Genomic DNA, 23298 nt, shown 5'->3' with positions numbered 1-23298 from the left:
ATAAAACATTTTTTGTCATATTTTTCTATAAAGTATTCCATGAATTTTTAATTGTCAAAAGTTATAAATATTTGTGAAAAATAGACAAATAGCTTGAACGAAATTATATTATATCGCATCATAACATTTCTAATTCTATGTATAAACTAGCTGACCCGGTGCGCTTCGCCACCCCAATTAGAAGTGTGAAATAGTACTATTAAGTCTCCCTTTGTGAATCTGATTGTAAATGTTTAACTTCATATTCCTGGGTCCATTATTATAGAAAATGCAAAAGAAAGTCACCACTAAAGTCACCTTTTGTGAATTCAATTTAATTTTAAATTTTTAGGTTTATTATTATAAAATATCCAAAAAGTACCATTGCAATAAACAAGTAGTACCATTGATTATCACTTTTGAATTCTCACTCACTAGACCATAACTCGTCAAGTTTGAATTTTAAATTTGTATAGCCTTTCCTATATTATCAACTAATTTTGTTTCTATAAAAAATTATCACAAAAAAAAAACGAAACCGCGGTTTTGAAATTCTTCGGTTTTTTGAAAACTCTAAGTCCGTTATTATAGTAAATTCAAAAAAGTACCAAAAAGTCTATCTCTAGAATTCTCACTCACTTAGGACCACATATGCTAAATATCATGTTTCTAAGTTCATTGTTATAAAAAATTCAAAAAAGTACCATTAGAATAACGAAAAAGTACCAAAAAGTCTCCCCCTAGAATTCTCACTCACTTTAGAACATATACGAATTATTTCATATTTTTATGTCCATTATTACAGAAAATTAAAAAAAGTACCGCTACAATATATAAAAACTACCAAAAATCAGGCACTTGTAGATTCCCACTCACTCCGGTCCATATAAGCTTTATTTCATGTTTCTAGGTTCATTGGTGAAGAAATTACAAAAAGTACCATTCGATTAAAGAAAAAGTACCAAAAAGTCTCCACTACAATTATCACTGACTTAGGACCGAGTATGCTTAATTTTATGTTTCTAAGTCCATTGTTATACAAAATTAAAAAAGTACCATTATAATAAAGAAAAAGTACCATGAAGTATCCGCTTGAATTTTTACTTACATAGGACCATATACGCTTAATTACATATGTCTAGGTCCATTATTATAGAAAATTCAAAAAGTACCATTATAATATAGAAAAAGTACCAAAAAGCAGACACTTGTGGATTCCAAACCACTCTGGCCCATGTAAGCTTTATTTCATGTTTCTAGGTTCATTGGTGAAGAAATTACAAAAAGTACCATTCGATTAAAGAAAAAGTACCAAAAAGTCTACCCCTAAAATTCACATTCACTTAGGATCATATATGCTTAATTTCATGTCCATTGTCATATAAAATTCAAAAAGTACCATTAGATGAATAAAAAAGTACCTATAGTTCAGTTGTCACATTTTGGTACCTAACACAAACTTCACTCAGATACATATCAGCTAACTTTAATGTCGATAAGTGAAATAATTTAAAATATTAAAAAAAAGTACCATTAGGAGAAAAGTACCAATTTCCCTTTTCTGCCTTGAAACAATCAAGTTCGAACTTTAAAAATATTCCATATTGCCAAAATTGTTTATGCTACAGACATGTCTCAAAATATTAAAATCTGTGTTACTGAGCCCAAGAAAAAATATGTTTTAAAAAAAGTACCAAACTGTTTACCCGGATTTGGCCCAATATACACCTTGGTACTTGAGTTCCAAATAACACCCTGTTAGTTAATTTTTGTACGAATCCAGGAACCAATGTTAAAAAATTATCAAAATTGGCTTAATAATTTCAATAAAATGTATTTTTGGTACCTTTTTTATCCCCATTGCGGTGGTAAAATATTATTAAAATAATTGTCTGTATCGTGGTGGGAGCTCATAGTTAAATATTTGAATGTCTATGTCAAATTATAGAAAAACATATTTTATGAAAAAGTACCAAAAATAAACACAATTTTTATCCTTTAAGGGTTCGAATTTCTAATACCAATATTTTTTATTTTTTGTTAATTAAAGAATACGATTTAAAATTTGTTTCTATGTTTATTGGTTTAAAAAAAAGTACCAAAATACAGGTATACCCGTTTTCTCCCCTAAAAGTTTTGAATTTCCAAAAAGTACGAAACATCTGTCAACTTATTTTTTAAATGGAGTAACATGCTATTTTAAGTTTTTTTGTATCTTTATTAGTTTTGAAGATATAAGGTTACCGAATTTACCCGTTTTTACCCTTTTTTATCCCCTAAACGTTTCCAAAAATCCCTTCTTATCGGATCGTTTTGGGGAGGGAGGAAACCACAGTTAAAATTTCGTGATTCTAGCTTCAGCCGTTTGGGCTGTGCGATGATGAATCAGTCAGTCAGTCAGTAACGTTACTCTTTTATATATATAGATTTCAAAATAATCAAAAAAAAACCTTCTCCTGTAAAATTTGTGTTTTGTCGCTTACGATAATTTGGCGCTAAGGGCTCGATATCTAAACACAGATATGCAAAGATACTTATACATGTAGACACTCACAAACACTTGTTCACTAAATCCACAGATATTTCTTGTGAAAAGGTAAAGGTTTTAATGTTTATATGTGGATATTTATGTTTAAAAGCTTCATATACACTTTTACTCATACATATCTATATATGGAGAGAAGTGCGTTTCCGTTGTACTTTATAAAAGAAAGTCATAAATATTAGAAAATGTTTGTAGAGTAAACATTTTAACACACACTATCATATACACAAATTTCTATACAGATACTGACTCACTATCATTTTAACTCACACATAACCAGACTCATACTCAGATACACTCACTATCATTCATTCAAACGTATGTAGTTATATTTACATATATTATACATTTAGGTATCATAATATTTATTTTATTTCTGCACTGCACAGTGGATTCTTATAGATTTAATGCAAAAAAATTTGAATCATTTTGGAAAGCATTCATTGTTTCCTATACAATAATATACAATACATGAGCCCTGGTATTTCGATCCAGGTTTTATTACGAATATCCCGGATAGATCTGACTATGATAATGGTTTCCACCTATGGGAGGACTTCATCCAAATATTCACTAATGGATCAAGATCACTTGATAAGATCGGATGTGATATCTATTCGGACCAATTCAGTATGAGGGTAGCAAAATTCAATCCAAAATTATTGTTACAGAGTAGCCTCTAAACAATTTCAGTATCAAGTGATATTGATCAGAGATATCCACAAATTTTCTTATAGCAAAGCGGACATTAGATATCTAGAGAGGGGGATATATTGACCTATTCATTGGTTATCATTGGGTTGATGGGTTTGCGAAAACTGGCACCACTCTATATTTCAATGAAATCAGACATGGTATTGATATTTCTCTCTTGAGGGTTAAGCAACTGTTTTCACAAAAGCTTCATCTCATTGTCAAGAATAAATGGGAAATTCAGTGAATATGACTTGTCACAAATCCGCCTAAATTCTAAGAAACCATATAAAAGTCATTACTGGCCACTGAACTGCAAAAGCAATAGCGACTAGGAAGAAAAGGAGACAGCAAACATTTTTTTTATCATTGTCCATTATTTGTATACTTTATAGGTTCATTCGATGTCGGAAGCATTACTATGAACTGAAATAATAGTCTCTGAAATTAATTTTTAAGGGATAATTTCATTAAATGGGTCTATTCGGAAGGTAAATTTTTCAATAACTATTTCCAACATTGCTACGGGAACCTCGCAAATTGCTACTATTTTCAAGAATTGCTACCGGTATCTATCGAGTCACGAGAGAAGTGTAATATCACACGACTTAGGCGGCCAGTTGACAGGTTCGGTTAGCAAAATTAATTGCTTACAATAATAATTTCTCAATAAAGCCATCGTTTCTCGCAGCTCAAGAATAATATTTCTCACAGAACGCAGATTTTTATGATGCAGCTGAATAATTTGGATACTTTGTTGTGGATGAATTTTTAATAAATGTTTTAACAGAAATTTAGATTCTAAAGAGAATTGAACTGGTACTGAACTAGTCAGGTATCTGAGTTCTTGGAATTGACACCATTTTTAATTGTTAGAGGAGAGCTAAATTTAGTACTCAATTTTTTTATCCCAGAATCATAATGCCATTCCCGTTAATACTGCCAGCAACTTAGAGGTATCCCTTCTATTACGAGTTATCAGTTGCATAGTTCGTTTTTCGTTAAAAGAGTGCCATATTAACTTGCCCAGCTAAGCCATTATAAGAAAATGTCTGAAGATAATTATTTTGGAATTGCTACTGAAACCGAATTGTAGATATCCAAAGTAGTTCCTATTCTGGCTAATTCGTTTGCCTGTTTATTGCCATAGTAGTCTTTGTGCGTAGGAACTCAACTATAGTAATGTCAGATAGACGACCTAGTCTTCAGAGAGCATTCTTACATTGCCTGGCTAATGAAAAATGTCAGCCTGAAAAATACTACATTCATTCGGAAGATTGTATGGTATCCTATGTTTGTCACAGAAAAACCCGAGGGCCAACACCTCTGCTCAATTTAGAACCGTCTGTATATAAATATTCGTACACGAGATTACCCCTGCACCACTCACTCCTGGAGGAAATTAAGACTTTGTACACTCTATCAAAATCTGTTTATGGAATAATGTAGTCCGAAGGCTGGTATATGATCGTACGCATGACAATTTAGAGTCCATGATAAGATATATTTGGGGGGAGGGTATTATGCGTTTGTGCAGATGTTTGTAACGCCCAAAAATATTAGTCTAACACCCACCTTAAAGTATACCGATCGACTTAGAATCACTTTCTGAGTCGATTAAACGATGTCCGTCCGTCCGTCCGTCTGGTTGGCTGGCTGTCCATGTAAACCCTGTGCGCAGAGTACAGGTCGCAATTTTGAAGATATTTCAATCAAATTTGGTGCATATTACTTTTTCGGCCCCAGGACCAAGCCTATTGAAATCGGTCCATTATTTCACCTAGCCCCCATACAAATGTCCCCTCGAAATTGGACTTTATCGGTCATAAATGTTTAATTTATCTATGTATCTACACAAATTTTGCTCCAAATAAGTTTTATATATACAAAATTCATGTCACCAAATTTTGTTACGATCGGTCCATAATTAGTCATAGCTCCCATATAGACCCGCTTCCGAAAATCACTTTAACGTGCATAAATCGCTTAAAAATGTTGGTAAACACACAAAATTCAACATAGTTAACTTTAATATAGACATAAATCACACAACCTAATTTCAAGGTGAGCGGTCCATAATTGGTCATAGCTCCCATATAAGGCCCACTTCCGAAAATCACTCAAAAATATAAATTATTGAAATTTTGAAAGAAAACTGTTTTTGCTCTTTTACTTACCATACTTTTACCGACCATACTTTCTTACTTGTCTGTAATTAAAAAGTGCAAATAATAAAATTATATATTCAGTTTTTACTGAATATAGTAATAGCAATAGGACTAAAATTTACTCTTAATAATGGTACTTTTATTTCCTAGCCCCACTGTTTATAACTTTGCTTATAACTACATATAGCTACTATTTAGTTTATGGTCCATTATTAAAATATTTAAAAATAAGAAAACAACTAAAAATATTTCATAAATATATTTATTTCTTGATATAAAACTCGTATGTCTGTGGATATTAAACTCGACAAAGTGCTGCAAACATACACATAAAGACAAGCGTACTTTAGTGGCAATATAAGAGCCATAGAAGTTTGTAAAATTATATTTCTAGAAATTTATGAGATCAAAAATTTGAATGGCCTTGAGCTAAAAAATTACTCAAATTATTACTACGGTTAACTGTAACTCACTCAAGAAAACTTAAATTCCTCGAGAAAAGTGTGATGTACCCAGTAAGAAAATGGTGGTTCAAATTTTACGTACAGGAGAACTGAATATTGGATTGAGGAAAATTGTAAAGTTTTTGTCAAACATAACGTGTGAGCAGTAGCCACCAGAACATCAATTTGATCCAAAACTCTGACCGAAAGTTGTTTTGCTGTAACTATGCTATAAAAACAAGTAAGAGAGATATATTCGGCTGTGCCGAATCCAAATTGTTTTTTAATTCTTTTAAAAAAGTTTTTTCTAATTTTTTTTAAATTTTAAAAATTTTTTTTTTCATTTTTAAATTTAAAATTTTTTTTTTTTAAATTTTTAAAATTTTTTATTTTTGGAAAAAGAATTTATGACAAAAAAAAGTTTTTGATGAAAAAACATTCGAGTTCAATGACCCATTGTAGGTCCACATTACTATAGCCTTATATACATCGTTGCAATGGACTTTGAAATATCTATCATTAGATATCCATATTGTCTATATTAATGACTTAGTAATCCAGATATAGATAAAAAAATAGGGCAAAAATCGAGGTTGTCCCGGTTTTTTCCTTATATCTCAGCCATTTATGGGCCGATTTTGTCGATTTTAAATAGCGGCCGAGTCGGAAGAATTCCCGATATACTGATATATGAATAATGTATTTAAGTTATTTGGGGGCTACTGTATTTCAACATAAAGACGGACAGACGGACATGGCTATATCGACTTCGCTATCTATAACGATCCAGAATATATAAACTTTGTAAGGTCGCAAATGAAAAATGTAAAAATTACAAACGGAATGACAAACTTGTATATACCCTTGCCACTCATGGCGAAGGGTATAATTAACGAATGAAGAACTAACAAAGTGGGACATAAGTACTTTCTTCTACTTTAGGTACCTTTAGCATTTTTGTATGATTCCTAACTCATCCAGTAGTAGAGTTAGGAAAAATAACCTCCAAAAGAATATTAACGATACTTTTTTTACCCTCCACCATCATAAGTGGTGAATGAGGGTATATATAAGTTTGTCATTCCGTGTGTAACATTGAGAAATATTCATCTGAGACCCAACAAAGTATATATATTATTGATCCTTATGAAATTCTAAGACGATTGAGCCATGTCCGTCTGTCTGTCCGTCTGTGTAAAACACGCTCATGTCCAAAATATACAAACAAAATTGGTAAACTTGCACGAAAAATGTTTATTATTCTACAAAGCAGTTTGGTATTGAAAATCAGCAAAATCGGTTCAGTGGAACCAGAGTTATGAACCAAAATGTGCGACAATCTAAAAAAAAAACATGATAATTTTAAAATTGTTTTGGTTATATGTGCAAACATATTGCAGATAATACCATCAAATTTTACACATGTTATTCTTATATTAAAAGGACTAACTCTGGTAAAAATTATAGGAATCGGTCCATGATTTCTCCTAGCGCCCATACAAATTTTTTCCCGAAATATAGTTCTATGGTCTATAAATGCCTACCAAATTGCAGTATCCACACAAAATTCAGGAAAAATAAGTTTTGTGCTTCAAAAAATCACAAAACCAAATTTTTTGTGGATCGGCCTATATTTGACCATAGCCCTCATATAAAGTTCAATTCCGAAAATCACTTAAATAAGCATAAATGTCTTATTAATATCGCTATTAAGTTTAAATTCGTAATAAATAGTCCCAATATATACCAAAATCGCTATACCTAATTCTATGAAGATCGGCCAATAATTGGTTATAGCTCCCATATAAGGACCACTTTGGAAAAACACAATAACCTACATAAATATCTGAAAAATATCTATATGAAAACAAAATTATACACAAATCTCTAATTTATATTTAGAAATCATACTACGGGATTCCAAAAATTCTCTTAGAAATAGCTTTATCATGCTAAACTTCAACAAAAATAATAAGCATATACATAGAAATTACTGTACCAAATTTTACGCAGATTGGCTGATAATTGGTCATAGCTCCCCTATAAGGCCCATTTCCGAAAAAGATATTAACCTTAATAAATATTTAAAACAAATCGATATCAAAACAAGTAAGAAAGTATGGTCGGTCAAGCCCGACCATATAATACCCTACACCAAGTAAATGAGTAAAAATATTTTTCTTTTAAAATATCAATAATTTATATATTTGAGTGATTTTCGGAAGTGGGCCTTATATGGGAGCTATGACCAATTATGGACCGATCACCATAAAATTAGGTCGTGTGATTTATGTCTATATTAAAGTTAACTATGTTGAAGTTTATGTGTTTACCAACATTTTTAAGCGATTTATGCACATTAAAGTGATTTTCGGAAGCGGGTCTATATGGGAGCTATCACTAATTATCGACCGATCGTAACAAAATTTGGTGACATGAATTTTGCATATATAAAACTTATTTGGAGCGAAATTTGTGTAGATACATAGATAAATTAAACATTTATGACCGATAAAGTCCAATTTTGGGAGCACATTTGTATGGGGGCTAGGTGAAATAATGGACCGATTTCAGCCAGTTTCAATAGGCTTGGTCCTTGGGCCGAAAAAGTAATATGTACCAAATTTTATCGAAATATCTGCAAAATTGTGACCTGTACTCTGCGCACAAGGTTTACATGGACAGCCAGCCAGCCAGCCAACCAGACGGACGGACGGACGGGCGGACATCAGAAATTTGTATCCAGCAATCATACTACTGTGAATAGCGATCTATATTTAACCATACCTCCCATATAAGGTTGAAATTCGAAACAAATTTTTTCAATATATACAAAAATCGATGTACCAAATGTTACGATGATAGGCCCATAATTGGTCCATATAAGAACCACTTCCGGAAGATACATTAACCTTCACAAATATCCAAAATAATCTGTACTGAACCAAAATTTTACACCGATCAGTAATTTGTATCCAAGAATCGAACTAGAAGATTTTTTAAATACTGGTCCATAATTCATAGCTCATAGCTCCCATATAAGGTCTACTCTTGGTAATGGCGTTGTCTATATATGAAATTGTACAAAAATAGCACTCAAGTACTTAGGCCCATAATAGGTCATAGGTTCCATATATTGAACCAAAATAGTACACAGATCAGTAATTTTTAAAATCATAGTACTGAAATTTTGTGAATATTGGTCCATATTTGGCCACAGCTCCCATATAAATACATAAAAATCACGTTAAAATATTTTATGACAATCTACTCATAACAGGTCGTATATCCCATATAAGTCCCACAACCCAATATCTTGAAATTTGCTTAATATATTTGTATACCCTTCACCTTCGTGAGAAGGGTATATTCCCTTTGTAATTTCTACATTTTTCATTTCCGACCCTATAAAGTATATATATTCTAGATCCTTATAGATAGCGGAGTCGATTAAGCCATGTCCGTCTGTCTGTCTGTCTGTCTGTTTAAATCAATTTTCCATATCCCCCAAATAATTATGATTGATACATCAATATATCAGGAATTCTCCCGGCTCGGTTGCTATATAAAATCGAGAAAATCGGCCCACAAATGGCTGAGATATAAGGAAAAAACCGGAACAACCTCGATTTTTGGCCTATTTTTGACCTATATCTGGATTACTAAGACATTAATATAGACAATATGGATATCTAATGATAGGTATTTTAAAGACATTTGCAACGACGTATATAGGACCATAGTAAGATGGACCCACAATGGGTCAAAATCGAAAAAAAAATCGAATTTTTTTTTTCATAAAAAAAAATTTAAAAAACAAAAAATAATTTTTAAAAAAAAAAATTTTAAATTTCAAAAAAAAAAAATTTAAAATAACAATCGAAAAATTTTTTTTTCCAAAAAATGAAAAAAACAACTGGAAAAAAAATTAAATTTTGTTTAGCTAAAAATATTTAAAATTATGAAGTATAATTTGGTGAAGGGTATTTAAGATTCGGCACGGCCGAATATAGTACTCTTACTTGTTATAATTCTTTTAAACGGACTTTTTGATTTTATCTTTTTTGAATGAGTTAAGAATCAGGAAAAGGCTGGCATAGTGCAACTTATTTTCTATTGGAACCTTTGAATGATTCCTAACTCATACAGTAATGGAGTTAGGAATAATGCAAAGTTGAAATTTTTTCTATTAACTCGAGGCATTGGGATAAATGTCATATATTTTAATAAATATTTCCTACTGACCTGCTTTTAAATTACAGCACAAATTAAGTATATTATTTATGTATTTAAAATACATAATCCTGGTTATTCATAAATAACTAAACCACTTTACAATTCAGCAAACCAACTTCTTCCCGTAAAATACAACATAATAGATATTTTTCACTTTTTCACTACATACCAAATTGAAACAACAGCTAAGAAAATAAAATATTAACAAAAAAAAACTAACAGTAAACGCCCTGTAAGTTGCGCCAGCAACCTGATCTATTTTCTTAAGTATAAAACTTTCTGTTGTAGTCATAAGTACGAGTACATAGGTTTTAGAATTAAGGGGTGTTACATGCTTAAAGGGGTTTCCACACCCACTCAACTGCCTCCAAAAAAAAACAACCAGTAAATGTTTTAGATAGTTAGTTGTTGTTGTGGATATGTTAGTTTTTCATGTACAGTGTAAATAGCCATTTATTATGCAATGTAACGGATGTGTTGTGCTTAACAAAAATTGTCTGTCTTGCCGCCTGATGTGGCTGAATTATGGGGTTTGTACTTGTAGCAAAGTAGCAGTATTAGTTGATTGTTACAACTCTTTAACATGGAAAAATGTCCAAAGAAATAATAAAATGCAGTTTCTTTTAGGAAAGTTAAAGAAGTTTAACAGACTAGCACTACAGCTAAGGAGCTGTAGTTAAGTAACAACAAAAAGCAGGACATATGTATTACTTATTTAGCTAAATTTTAATGTAAATACGGCAGCAGTGTTGCCAGTTTAGCCTTTTTGAGGCTAAATATAGCCTTTTTATTTACTCTTTAGCCTCGAAATTTTGGTTTTAGCTTCGTGGCTTTTTTCTAGCCTTTTCTTAATTTCAAAATAGCCTTTTTTGAAATTAAAAAAGGCTAAACATTTCGAGACTAAAGAGTAAATAAAAAGGCTAAATTTATATTTGTGAACCATTTTCATTTTAATTCATTACTGATTTTCATTTAGCTTTTCAACATACTCAAGAATTGTGCAGTATTAAAAGAACAAATAACAATTGCCAATATCAAGTGGTTCAAAATGAAATAGAGTATTTTATATCTGAAAGCTTAAATGTCTAGCAAATTCTCTTTCAAGACAAAATTGTTATTACACATTATATTCATCATTATATAATGGACAAGAGCCCCACAAACTCTTGAAGGCTTGTGATACTCGATGGCGATCAATAGCCGTTAAACGTCTTGCGGATCTATGCTTCGAGTTAAAACCCATTTTGTTTTAATTTCATCAAACCAGCAATTCTAAAAAGCCAAACTTTTAAGTAATTAATACACTGATTATAATTTGGCGTACCATCTTTTTTTAAAACCAGTATTGCACAAAGTACAAAAAGTAAATAAATCATTTGCTGTTTTCTGATTTAAAATTCAAGGAATTTGATTCATTATCGTCGCCAATTGAAAATTGTTTAATGTTTTTGACACATTTTTCATACTAGTTTGATGAATGAGAGATAAAATAAAGAACGTTTTAATTAGTGAAGATTATGACAAAAATAATACGACAAATTAAACTAATTGAGCAATTGCGACAAAGATTACCATATGAAAACTCTACGCAAAATCAATTTTTTTCCCGTTGATTATAAAGTAGTAAAACCAAAAAAAATATAAAATATGTCATATTGATAGTGAAAAATTAAAGTGCTAATAAAATTACGAAGCTTAAGGCTCAGGGGCAGAATATATTATACTACAAATGGACAAATATAGAACCAACAATGTCCATTTTCTGACATGGTTAATCTAGTATTTAACTTTTTAGTATTTCCTTTAAGTAAAGCAGATGAATTTTATGAACATATTTTCTAATTTTTTATTTAAAAATAAATATAAACCAAAATTCTAAATTTATAATATTTTAGCTTTTTTTGGCTTTTTTTCTAAAGCGGTTTAGCTTTTTCTGGCCTTTTTTGAAGCCAATATAGCTTCTTTTTTCGCCAGCTCCTGGCAACACTGTAAGGCAGGTAGGAACAAACTGGGGTATTTGGGTTTGTTAATGAATGATTTTCGGAAGTCAACTTATATGGGGGCTATGATCAAATATGGACCGAAAACACAAAATCTACATTTTTCATTTGACACCCCACAAAGAATATATATTCTGGATCGTTATAGAAAGCAAAGTCGATATAGCCATGTCCGTCTATCCGTCTGTCTGTTGAAATCAATTTTCCATATCCCCCAAATAACTTTGAATTATGATTGATACATCAATATATTAGGAATTCTCCCGGCTCGGTTGCTATTTAAAATCGAGAAAATCGGTCCACAAATGGCTGAGATATAAGGAAAAAACCAGGACAACCTCGATTTTTGACCTATTTCGACCCATATCTGGATTACTAAATCATTAATATAGACAATATGAATATCTAAGGATAGATATTTCAAAGACCTGTGCAACGACGTATATAAGACCATAGTAAGTTGGACCTACAATGGGTCAAAATCGGAAAAAAATTTTCACCAACATTTTTTTTTACTAAATATTAAAAAAAAAAAAATTTAAAAACTAAAAAAAAAAAATTTTTAAAATTAAAAAAAAAATTATAAAATTTAATAAAAAATTTAAAAAAAAAATTTTAAAAAAAATTTCGAAAAAACAACTGGAAAAAAAAATTATTTGGTTTACCTAAAAATATTAAAAATTTGTATTTTAAAGTATAATTTGGTGAAGGGTATATAAGATTCGGCACAGCCGAATATAGCTCTCTTAATTGTTATATAAGTAATAGAATTTTGGTCTGAAATATGATTGATCACAGACCGATGCATTTTGCAGATGTATTTAATCTGCTGGACAATTTTTATTTATGTAAAAACTTTTGCGGACTATGTATTGCGAACATTAAAAAAAAATAGTTAAATCGGTCCAGGCGTCCTGCAATTGGCATGGTCAATTTTTGTTTCAGTAAAAACTTAAATTTGATTAATATGATCATTTAAATAAAAAATTAGCCAAATCGATGTAGCCGTTTTCCGATTTTAGTTAAATCGAAAAAAAGTGGGCGTAAAAGTGGGCATTGTCAATTTTTCATTCCGTAAAAACCTAAGTTTTTACTATAACCAACATTTTAAAAAAAATTCTAAATGGGTCCGTCCGTTCTCTACTGATGCAATTACCAACTAATGACATTTGATTTTAATTTATGTAGAAGTTAAATTAAAAAAAAAATTTCGAAAAAAAATCGAAAACAAATTTTAAATTTTGAAAAAAAAAAATTACCTAAAAATATTTAAAATTTGTATTTTAAAGTATAATTTGGTGAAGGGAATATAAGGCACAGCAGAATATAGTTACGTACGGAGATTTTTGTGTACATGAGGTTTATGACACAGCCTTCCAATTGATTTATTTTCTATTGTAACAGAAATTTAGGAAAGTCCCACCTTATTCCGCAGAAAAATGTTGGCCTTTCCAGATGCTACAGATTTCCCACCCTTCTCTAAAAACTGTCTTTTTTCCTTCTACGCTGCAGCAAAATCAACCCAATTTTTTTTTATTCTTGGTCGTTTCTAATGTATTTTTGTTTTCTGCTCAGCAACTTCTAGTAAGTAGTTTTTGAAGGAGTTATTATTTTAACCTCTAAGGTATGGTCAAACCCTCTCGTTATATTTATATTCAACTTGAAAAAAAAATGGTAATTCCAAAATAGTTTTACTTTTATTTTTCACTTGAGGCTACTATACTCACACTCTGTGTACGTCGAAGACATTATTCTGGGGGATGGTAGTGGATGGCTGAAGAAAAGAAAAAGTTGTGTAAAGACTTCAAATAAGGGAAGGATGCTTCAGGAAAAAAGATTTTAAAGGAATACAAAGATTTTATTTTCGTTAAATAGAAATCAAGACATGGGAAGCTCAATTTAATAGAGTTTAATTTTTTGCGATATTAAAAATTTATTTGAAAATGTGTGATTTTAAAATTAAAGTTCTATTTTGTAGAATTTACAGTTTTAGCTTCTTGAAGTTAACTAGAGTGTTTATTTTATTTTATTTTTACCAAAATACAATATTTTTCCATTACAAAAAATCGTTTTTTTTTTTCCTCTTAGGTTATCTTCCCCCTCCATTAGCCATTTATGCATTTCTTTATACTCTTTTCCTCTCAACTATGTAGTTTGAATTTAGTTGGCATATTAAACGAAGATGTTAAATGATGAGTTTCAACTTTTAGTCGGTTATTAAAAGCTATTATGGATATAGCGGAGGATTGAAGGTATTTTTTTCACTGCTATTCATTGTTAAGTTGAATTAAAAGTAGTTTATGGTTAAATACAGATTTCTTTTCAAGTTGTGAAAGAAGGTGTGTGCAGCAGCTTCTTTTAAACAGGCTACTAGTTTTGTTTGCCAAATGCACTTGGGTAAATAGGAAATATTAAGTGGAAGGAAATTGACAATGATTTGGTTAAACCAAATTAAGTTTTTAAAATTGCTAAAAGATTTCTGCAAAGGGATTTGTAGAAAAAATTGTGTAAATTCTTCAAAACCTTGTAACAATTGTTTCAGAGCCACAATAAATATAAGCAATTTTTAATGGAAATAGAACTAATATTCGTAATAGAGACAATCAGAATTTTTCATACTTTTTGTGAAAAATCAGCAGGATAAAATTAGTATAATGTTGCAATACCTAAATGTTATAGATCTTTCAGTACTATGAACAATAGAGTTTCCAAAAAACCGAAGAATTTCAAAACGGTTTCGGTTTTGAAAAATTGAAAATCGATCGGTTTCGGTTTTGAAATAACTTGTTAAATATTAAGTGTTATAGAAACCAAATCAGTTGATAATATAGGAAATGCCATACAAATTTAAAAATTAAACTTGACGGGTTGTTTAAGTTTGGCTTAAGGGATTCTCAAAATCAGAAATTCGTATATTTTTTTTGACAATTTTATTTTTCTTATATCTCGATTTCTAATTGATACTGTTGGCTAAACTTTTAGTATTAGATGTACCAATGACTTACATAAATTTATTGACCAACGCATTTTGAATCGGTTCTATACTTTTCCCGGGGGGACTGAAAATATGATGGGACATATGTGTCCCATTTGTCGTCAAAGGTAAAAATAAAGGTACTTTTTCTTTAAAATTTTTTTATTTTATTTAATATTTTATAATTGATAAACAATGAAATTCAGTAAAAAACATTAAAAACAAGTAAGAAAGTATGGTCGGTCAAGCCCGACCATATAATACCCTACACTAAGCAAAAAAGTAAAAACATTTTTCTTTTAAAATTTCAATAATTTGTACTTTTGAGTGATTTTCGGATGTGGGCCTTATATGGGGGCTATGACCAATTATGGACCGATCACCATGAAATTAGATCGTGTGATTTGTGTCTATATGAAAGTTTACTATGTTGAATTTTGTGAGTATACCAACATTTTTAAGCGATTTATGCACGTTAAAGTGATTTTCGGAAGCGGGTCTATATGGGAGCTATGACTAATTATGGACCGATCGTAACAAAATTTGGTGACATGAATTTTGTATATATAAAACTTATTTGGAGCGCAATTTGTGGAGATACATTTATAAATTAAACATTTATGACCGATAGAGTCCAATTTCGGAAGGACATTTGTATGGGGGCTAGGTGAAATAATTTACCGATTTCAACCAGTTTCAATAGGCTTGGTCCTTGGGCCGAAAAAATAATATGTACCAAATTTGATCAAAATATCTTCAAAATTGCGACCTGTACTCTGCGCACAAGGTTTACATGGGCAGCCAGCCAGCCGACCAGACGGACGGACGGACGGACATCGCTTAATCGACTCAGAAAGTGATTCTAAGTCGATTGGTATATTTTAAGGTGGGTGTTAGACTAATATTTTTGGGCGTTACAAACATCTGCACAAACGCATAATACCCTCCCCACTATGGTGGTGTAGGGTATAAAAACACAAAATATTAATTTAAAATTATGAGATCCTGTATATGGTTCATAAAATCTAAATCAAAATCGAACTTATGTGTGATAAAATTCAAAACAATTTCTGTTCCAGTAAATCACTTTTGTTTTTTACATGCGAAACAAATTGAGTTTGTTCGACTATCAATTCAGTTTTTTGTCCTGACTCCTCCATTCTATCTTGTTTGATAATGTCCAGCTAGAGCCATCAAAAAACAGACAATCATAAAATCTGATCTTCGATTGATCATAAGTTTATATAATAATATTGGATTATTGGGAATGTTATCGAAATATAACATTTTCCAAGTCTGCTGTCATATCTTGAACCACGGATTCGCCAATGTCAACCTCTCGCTGCGTTTTTGCCTGTGTATATATAAGTTTTATATAAATAACCAATTTAAACTCGTAACTACACCCAAGCTTATGGGTTTGACTTTCATATACTGCGGCCCTTAAACTTTACCATATGCTCGTATAAAGACTGATAAGTATTTGCCTTGGGTCAAAGTTTTTCCAAATGCTAAGTTGAAATGATTTATTACAGGTCGTATTTTTAAGGCTCAATGGTATAATTGGTCGACGGCTTAGCTGTTCAGCATTGATAGCAGAATGTAAGCTTGAAAGAATACTTTCAAAACTACCTCGTATCATAATCTTGGACATAAACGGTACTGAGTATATTCCATCGTAGACGAGTACAATATTATTTCTGCCAATTTATGGATACTCATTGCTTTCAATCTGCTTCACTTATGGAAAATATTATACCTTTCTGCTGGGTATAAAAACTGCCCTTATATGCAGGTATATGCTTACGGTCGGTATAAGCTTTCGAAACGTAATTTTGATTGTATTTTTTCCTCTGGAGTTTAATTAAAAATTCTTTGGCCGCTTTAGGTTTGGGAACACCTTTTGCCATTGTTCGATTTTATTGGTTTTGCAATGTAAATAAAGCAATACTCTAGTTTTTGAAACTAAAAAAAGCTTTTAATTGTTCAATGCATTTGTTCCCAAATTTTTACCTTTGACGACGCATGGGACACATATGTCCCATGATTTTTCTCGTAGAAGGAGTAATAATTTTTAAATTTTGACAACACTTTAGTCTCGTAATGTCGCCGTTCCGAGTAAGAATCCGCAAAAAAAAATTAAAAATTTCCAGCGGAAAATTCTTCGTCGTCAAAGGGTTAATATATAAAATTAGATAGCGTATATACATTAAAGTTGGCTAATATGCTTTTCAGTAAAGAAATAATAAAGAATAGTGGACTCAATGGTATTCTGATACCAAAAAAAGAGAACTTAAACAAACTAAGGAGTTTTTTGGTTCTTAAAAATGGTATACATGATTCTGAATCAGTTAGAATTCACAAAAGAAGACTTTAGTACCTTTCTTTAGCATTTTCTACATATTAATGGACAGAGAAAACAGATTCGTAGTAGCAACCGAATTTCTTGCCAATCGAATGATTCGGTGGCACACATATAATTTTTCGGTTCTATCAACAGAAAGTCAGCTGATAAAGAAGAATTTCGGTTGAAGCAACCAAACTTTTGTTACGCCTTCTAAAATGTTGTAGCCACAACTGTAAAATTTGGTCAGTGAGGTGGAATCATTCGATTGGCAACAATTTCGGTTGCTACTACGAATCTGTTTTCTCTCTGTATACAATTTGTGACATTCTGCAAATCCCGTGGCATATATTTGAATACACATTTAGATTTTGGAGTGCATATAAATTATATAGAGACAATTTTACTCATTGGTTTGCTACATTTAATGTGAGGAAACAATTGGTATTTTCCGCATGTTTATACATTTTTCTCTATGGGCTGAAAATATATGTATAGTGGTATGACTCAACACAATATGGATATATTGGAGCATTGCTTTATACTTTATTTACATCGTGTAAAATATCCAATTTCCAATAACTCTGCCACTATCAGGCCGAATTTTACCAGTGGCATGGGTTGTGTTACCGTTAAGGATCGCTGTGGTTTGTGGTTTTTTTTCAAATAGACCTGCAACTTATGAAAACCCCACAAGAAAAAGTCTAACGGGGTCAAATAGTTCGTAGTCCTCCACGCGATCACCGTTGACGGTGATAGCAAGCTATTTCGTTCTTAAATTATTAATTTTTTTTTTCGCTTGAAATGACATCGTACAAAATTCTGCCGTAGCTTCGATGGAAGGCTCGCATTCGAAATATCCAATTTTCCATGACTCTGGCTCATAAATCTAGCTGAATTTGATCAGTCGCATAGGCCTGCGATTTAAGAAAACCTCAGAAGAAAGACTCTATTGATGTTAAATCGGGAGATCTCCGTGGCCAGTTCACATCACCTACACGCGAGATAAACACATCCTGAAATCTTTCGGGCAGAATGTCCATTGTGGCATGAGCTAAGCCATGCTGTTGAAACTACATGCAGTTGTTGTCCATGTCAGCCAATTCAGTGCAAAATTAGTTGGTAATCATCGACCTATAGCGCTCGCCGTTGACGGTGATGGACTGCCTGCTGAAATTTCACACCATGCATTGGACTCTTTTGAATCTCATGTGGATTGCTATGGTTCCTAATTTGAAATTTTTGTTTGCTGACGTACCCATTCATGCAGAAATGGGTCTCACCGAAAAGTGTGACAAAGAGAGCGGAAAATTGCACGAACAGACCAACCATTTTGATAAAAAAAAATGTATCGTTTTCATGTATTATTGAATTCTATACGTCCATGGAGATTTGGCAAAAAAAGTTAAATAAATGACAGCCTGATGTAGCTCCAACAATATGGCCGCTATCAGCTGTCAACGTTCCTTATTCACCGGACACATTATTTAAAATATTAAACACAAAATGTTCGCCTCAATTGAGAGCCAGATTTCAATTTGGTATTTTTCCAAGGAAATATTAGTGCATTGAAGAGGAAATTTACAATTAAACTCCATAATTCCTTACTCAGAGAGAAAATTTTCACATTCTATTAAAAATTTAAAAGTATTATTTTTGAAAACTTGTTAATATATTAGGTGTATGACTTAACCCTTTAATGCATATTGTTGCCAATTGTCTACATTCCAGTTCCACTTCATTTTAGACGAATACAAGCTTGATACTAATTCAGAAAAATCAAATGGAGTACGAAATGTTTCAGCTAAAGAAATTCTAAATCAAACTAAAGCTAAATGAAATATAATAAATAAAAATCAACTAAATATTTGATATTTTATAGAAAAATAAAAGTAAAAATCATGAATTTAAGGGTTAACAAGTAAGAAAGTATGGTCGGTCAAGCCCGACCTAAGTAACTAAAAGAGCAAAAAAAATTTTTCTTTTAAAATTTAAATAATTTATATTTTTGAGTGATTTTCGGAAGTGGGCCTTATATGGGGGCTATGACCAATTATGGACCGATCACCATGAAATTAGGTCATGTGATTTATGTGTATATTAAAGTTAACCATGCTGAATTTTGTGTGTTTACCAACATTTTTAAGCGATTTATGCACGTTAAAGTGATTTTCGGAAGCGGGTCAATATGGGAGCTATGACTAATTATGGACCGATCGTAACAAAATTTGGTGACATGGATTTTGTGTATATAAAACTTATTTGGAGCGGAATTTGTGGAGATACATATATAAATTAAACATTTATGACCGATAAAGTTCAATTTCGGGAGGACATTTGTATGGGTGCTAGGTGAAATAATGGACCGATTTCAGCCAGTTTCAATAGGCTTGGTCCTTGAGCCGAAAAAATAATATGTATCAAATTTCATCGAAATATCTTCAAAATTGCGACCTGTATTCTGCGCACAAGGTTTACATGGACAGCCAGCCAGCCAACCAGACGGACGGACATCGCTTAATCGACTCAGAAAGTGATTCTAAGTCGATCGGTATACTTTAAGGTGGGTGTTAGACTAATATTTTTGGGCGTTACAAACATCTGCACAAACGCATAATACCCTCCCCACTATGGTGGTGTATGGTATAAAAATGTGGGATTTATAATAGATATGCATTCATAGATATATAATAGTATCTTATGAATGGAGTTTTTTTAATAACTTATTTGTCTTTTGAAGGGTACATATCTGTGCCAACAAAGCGTCATATGCGGGAAGTTTTGCTATATTTATTTCATTTGAAAAAAGTGTTTCATCGGTTTCAACTTGCGAGACTACTCCATGAAGACAGTTGTCAAACTCAACAAGAGTTCGCAAAATCATTGGATGCTACTTAAGCAGCAAATTCGGAACGTTTGCGAGCAGCAGGATTCATCCAAAGACAGGGAAATTGGGTAGCATACGAATTTAAGCCGATAGATAGAATCATTATCTGCGATGGAAAATGGATCCATTACAATAACCCGAAGCGTAAGAGAACGAACGAGAAAACCGTCTTAAAAGTCGAATCGACACCAAAACCATATATCCATGGCGCTAAGGTAATACTCTTTATTTGGTGGGAGCAAAAGAGTCCTTTCTATTATGAGCTGCTGAAATCTGACCAGGCCATCACTGAAACCCTGTACCGATAGCATTTGATTCGTTTAAAGGGAACATTGGCCGAAAAATGCCCCGAATATGCGGCCAGACATGAAACCGTAATATTCCATCATGACAACGTTTGGCCACATGTTGCAATACCTGTTAAAAAGTATTTAGAATGATGTGGTTGGCAAGCTTTGCCTTATACACTGGTGCATATTTCTATAAACGCACTTAATTTTTTTCTGTATTTTTGTTATATCTTTGTTGTTCTCATCCAAAAGCAAAATTTAACTTTTTTTAATGAGAGACAACTTAACCGTACTTATTAAAAGTAAACTAGTTTTTTTCTTATTCTTTTTGTTTGCCTTAATTATGCGATCAAATGATGTTGGTGCTATTTTAAGTGGAAGATTCGTATAAACGCAGACGTGAAATTTGTTTTTAAAAAAGTTACCAAAAATAAAATATTATCAAGTTTAGTTTTTTTCAACCAAAGTTACGTTTCTAATAGTAACATCTCAATTTACTGCAACTTTTTTTATTTGAATCAATAAATTTTATCACTTTTAAAGATGCCCCTGGGAACTTTTTTGTCCGATCAAGAAAAGATTCAAATTAAATTTTTTCACGACCAAGGATGTTCCAATAGAGAAATTTGATGTAAAATCGATCGTTCGGAAAGTTTGGTGCGAAATTTCTTGATGAAAGGCCAAAATTATGGAGTTCGCAAACCTACAAAGGGAAATACAAAACTAACAAGAAGACAACTTAATCTAATAAAACAAGAAGCAACCCGCAACAAATTGAATTCCACACATATAAAGAATAAATTGAATCTTCCAGTGACTTCCAAACACGTTGCACACATTTTACGAAACGATGAAAACATAAAGTGGAAAAAGCCGAAATGTAAACCAATGCTAAAAAAGAATCATAAAGAAAATCGTCTAAAATTCGCAAGAAAAAGTAATTTTCTCTGACGAAAAAAAATTTAATTTAGACGGTCCTGACTCATACTCATGCTATTGGCACGATTTGAGATCAAACGATGTTCGGAAATCAAAACGTTATTTCGGTGGTGGCAGTGTTATGGTTTGGGCAGCGTTTTCTGCAATTGGCAAGTCGAAAATATGTTTTGTTCCGACAGTAATGCATAGTGCGATTTATAACGAACTGTTGGAAGATGCTCTTCTCTCATTTATGGATGAAAAAATGGATGAAGATTGCATATTCCAACAAGATAATGCTGCAATCCACGTTTCTAAGCAATTGAAATCTTGATTTAATGAACATAGCATTCCTCTGTTGGACTGGCCGGCTTGTAGTCCGGACTTAAACCCAATGGAAAATTTGTGGGGATACATGGCCCGTAAAGTTTATGCAAATAATGCCCAGAATGAAAGCATAATGACTGTGACAGAGCTGAAACTAAAAATTAAACAATTGATTCCGATCTGCTTAAAGAACTAGTGGAATCAATGCCAGACCGTATTTTTGTAACAATACATAACAAAAATTAAGTGGAGTCAGCAGGTTTTTGTAAAGGCTCTAGGGTAAAAATCGGCCTAGACAGTTGCTTGTATCTACATAGTCCCAACCATGCAAGATATATTTCTTTCTGAGACTCTAAAAAAAAAATGTTTAAAGGAAAGTTTTCCTTGTTCGTGAACACTTAACACAGTGGTAAGAAATGATATATTATTATTAAAGCCTTTAAATTTATCTTTTCAAATCATCAAACAAAGAAAATTTATGCATTTTAAAATAAATTAAATCGTTTTTTTTTCTGTTGCTGCTTACAAAAATATAAGCCGCTTTGAAAAAACTTGCCAGTTTTTTTTTTGGTCGTCATACATTTTTGATATTGTTTATTTTGTTTATGTTTTTTTTTCACAAAAGAGGAAACGGAAATAAACATTAATATTTTTCGTTTTTCCTGCGTTTTGCAAAACAATGTTAAAAGCAAAAAAATAAACGAACTGTAGCAACAACAAAACAACAATATTAATCATTGTCAAAATGCAAACACAACAACAGAAAACAGCATATCGAAATAAAAGCTGCGAGAGAGAAAAAAAAATAATGTTTTTGTGCTGATTTTGACAGACGCGACCATGAATTGTTTTTTTCTATTTTCTTTTTTTTGCCTTAAAATTTTTTTAAATTTTCTTTTTCTATTTATTGTTGTTATGTTTTTGCCTATTAACCTTTAGGCTACAATACCATAACAATAAAATGGCTTTAGGACGTTTTACTTACCACAGCCTAAATGTGTGTGAGCAAGAATCAGAGAAAGAGAGAGAGATTGTGTGAAAAAGGACATTTTCTATTATTTTTGATGTTTCTCTTGTTGTTTTTCACTTATCAGCATCTAAATCATTTTTTTCACTTTTTTTTATTTTTTTTTTGAAAGAAGAAAACTTGAAACTTTCTTAATTTATATTTTGACACAAAAACATTGTTATTCTTTTTCAAACGGTTTATTTATGCGATTCATTTAGAGGAAAGTAAAGATGATAAACGAATCTTGAAAGCTTTACAAAACTGAAAACTGAATTTAAAATTCAAGGGCTCCAGTTTCTATATGTATCATAGAGAAAACATAGACGTCACACAGTGGTATGAGTGGTCCCACCAGGAGCGGGACCAGGGGTTCCCAAATTATGTTCAATTTTTAAAATGGTCCTATTTCTTCGATTTAAAAAAAAATTACACATACAGAATCTCCTCGTCGAGCACTACATAAAACCTTGCCGTAGCTATCAATT

The sequence above is a fragment of the Calliphora vicina genome, chromosome 3, assembly GCF_958450345.1.
Source record: "Calliphora vicina chromosome 3, idCalVici1.1, whole genome shotgun sequence".
NCBI lineage: Eukaryota > Metazoa > Arthropoda > Insecta > Diptera > Calliphoridae > Calliphora > Calliphora vicina.
This window is presented reverse-complemented; position numbering follows the sequence as displayed.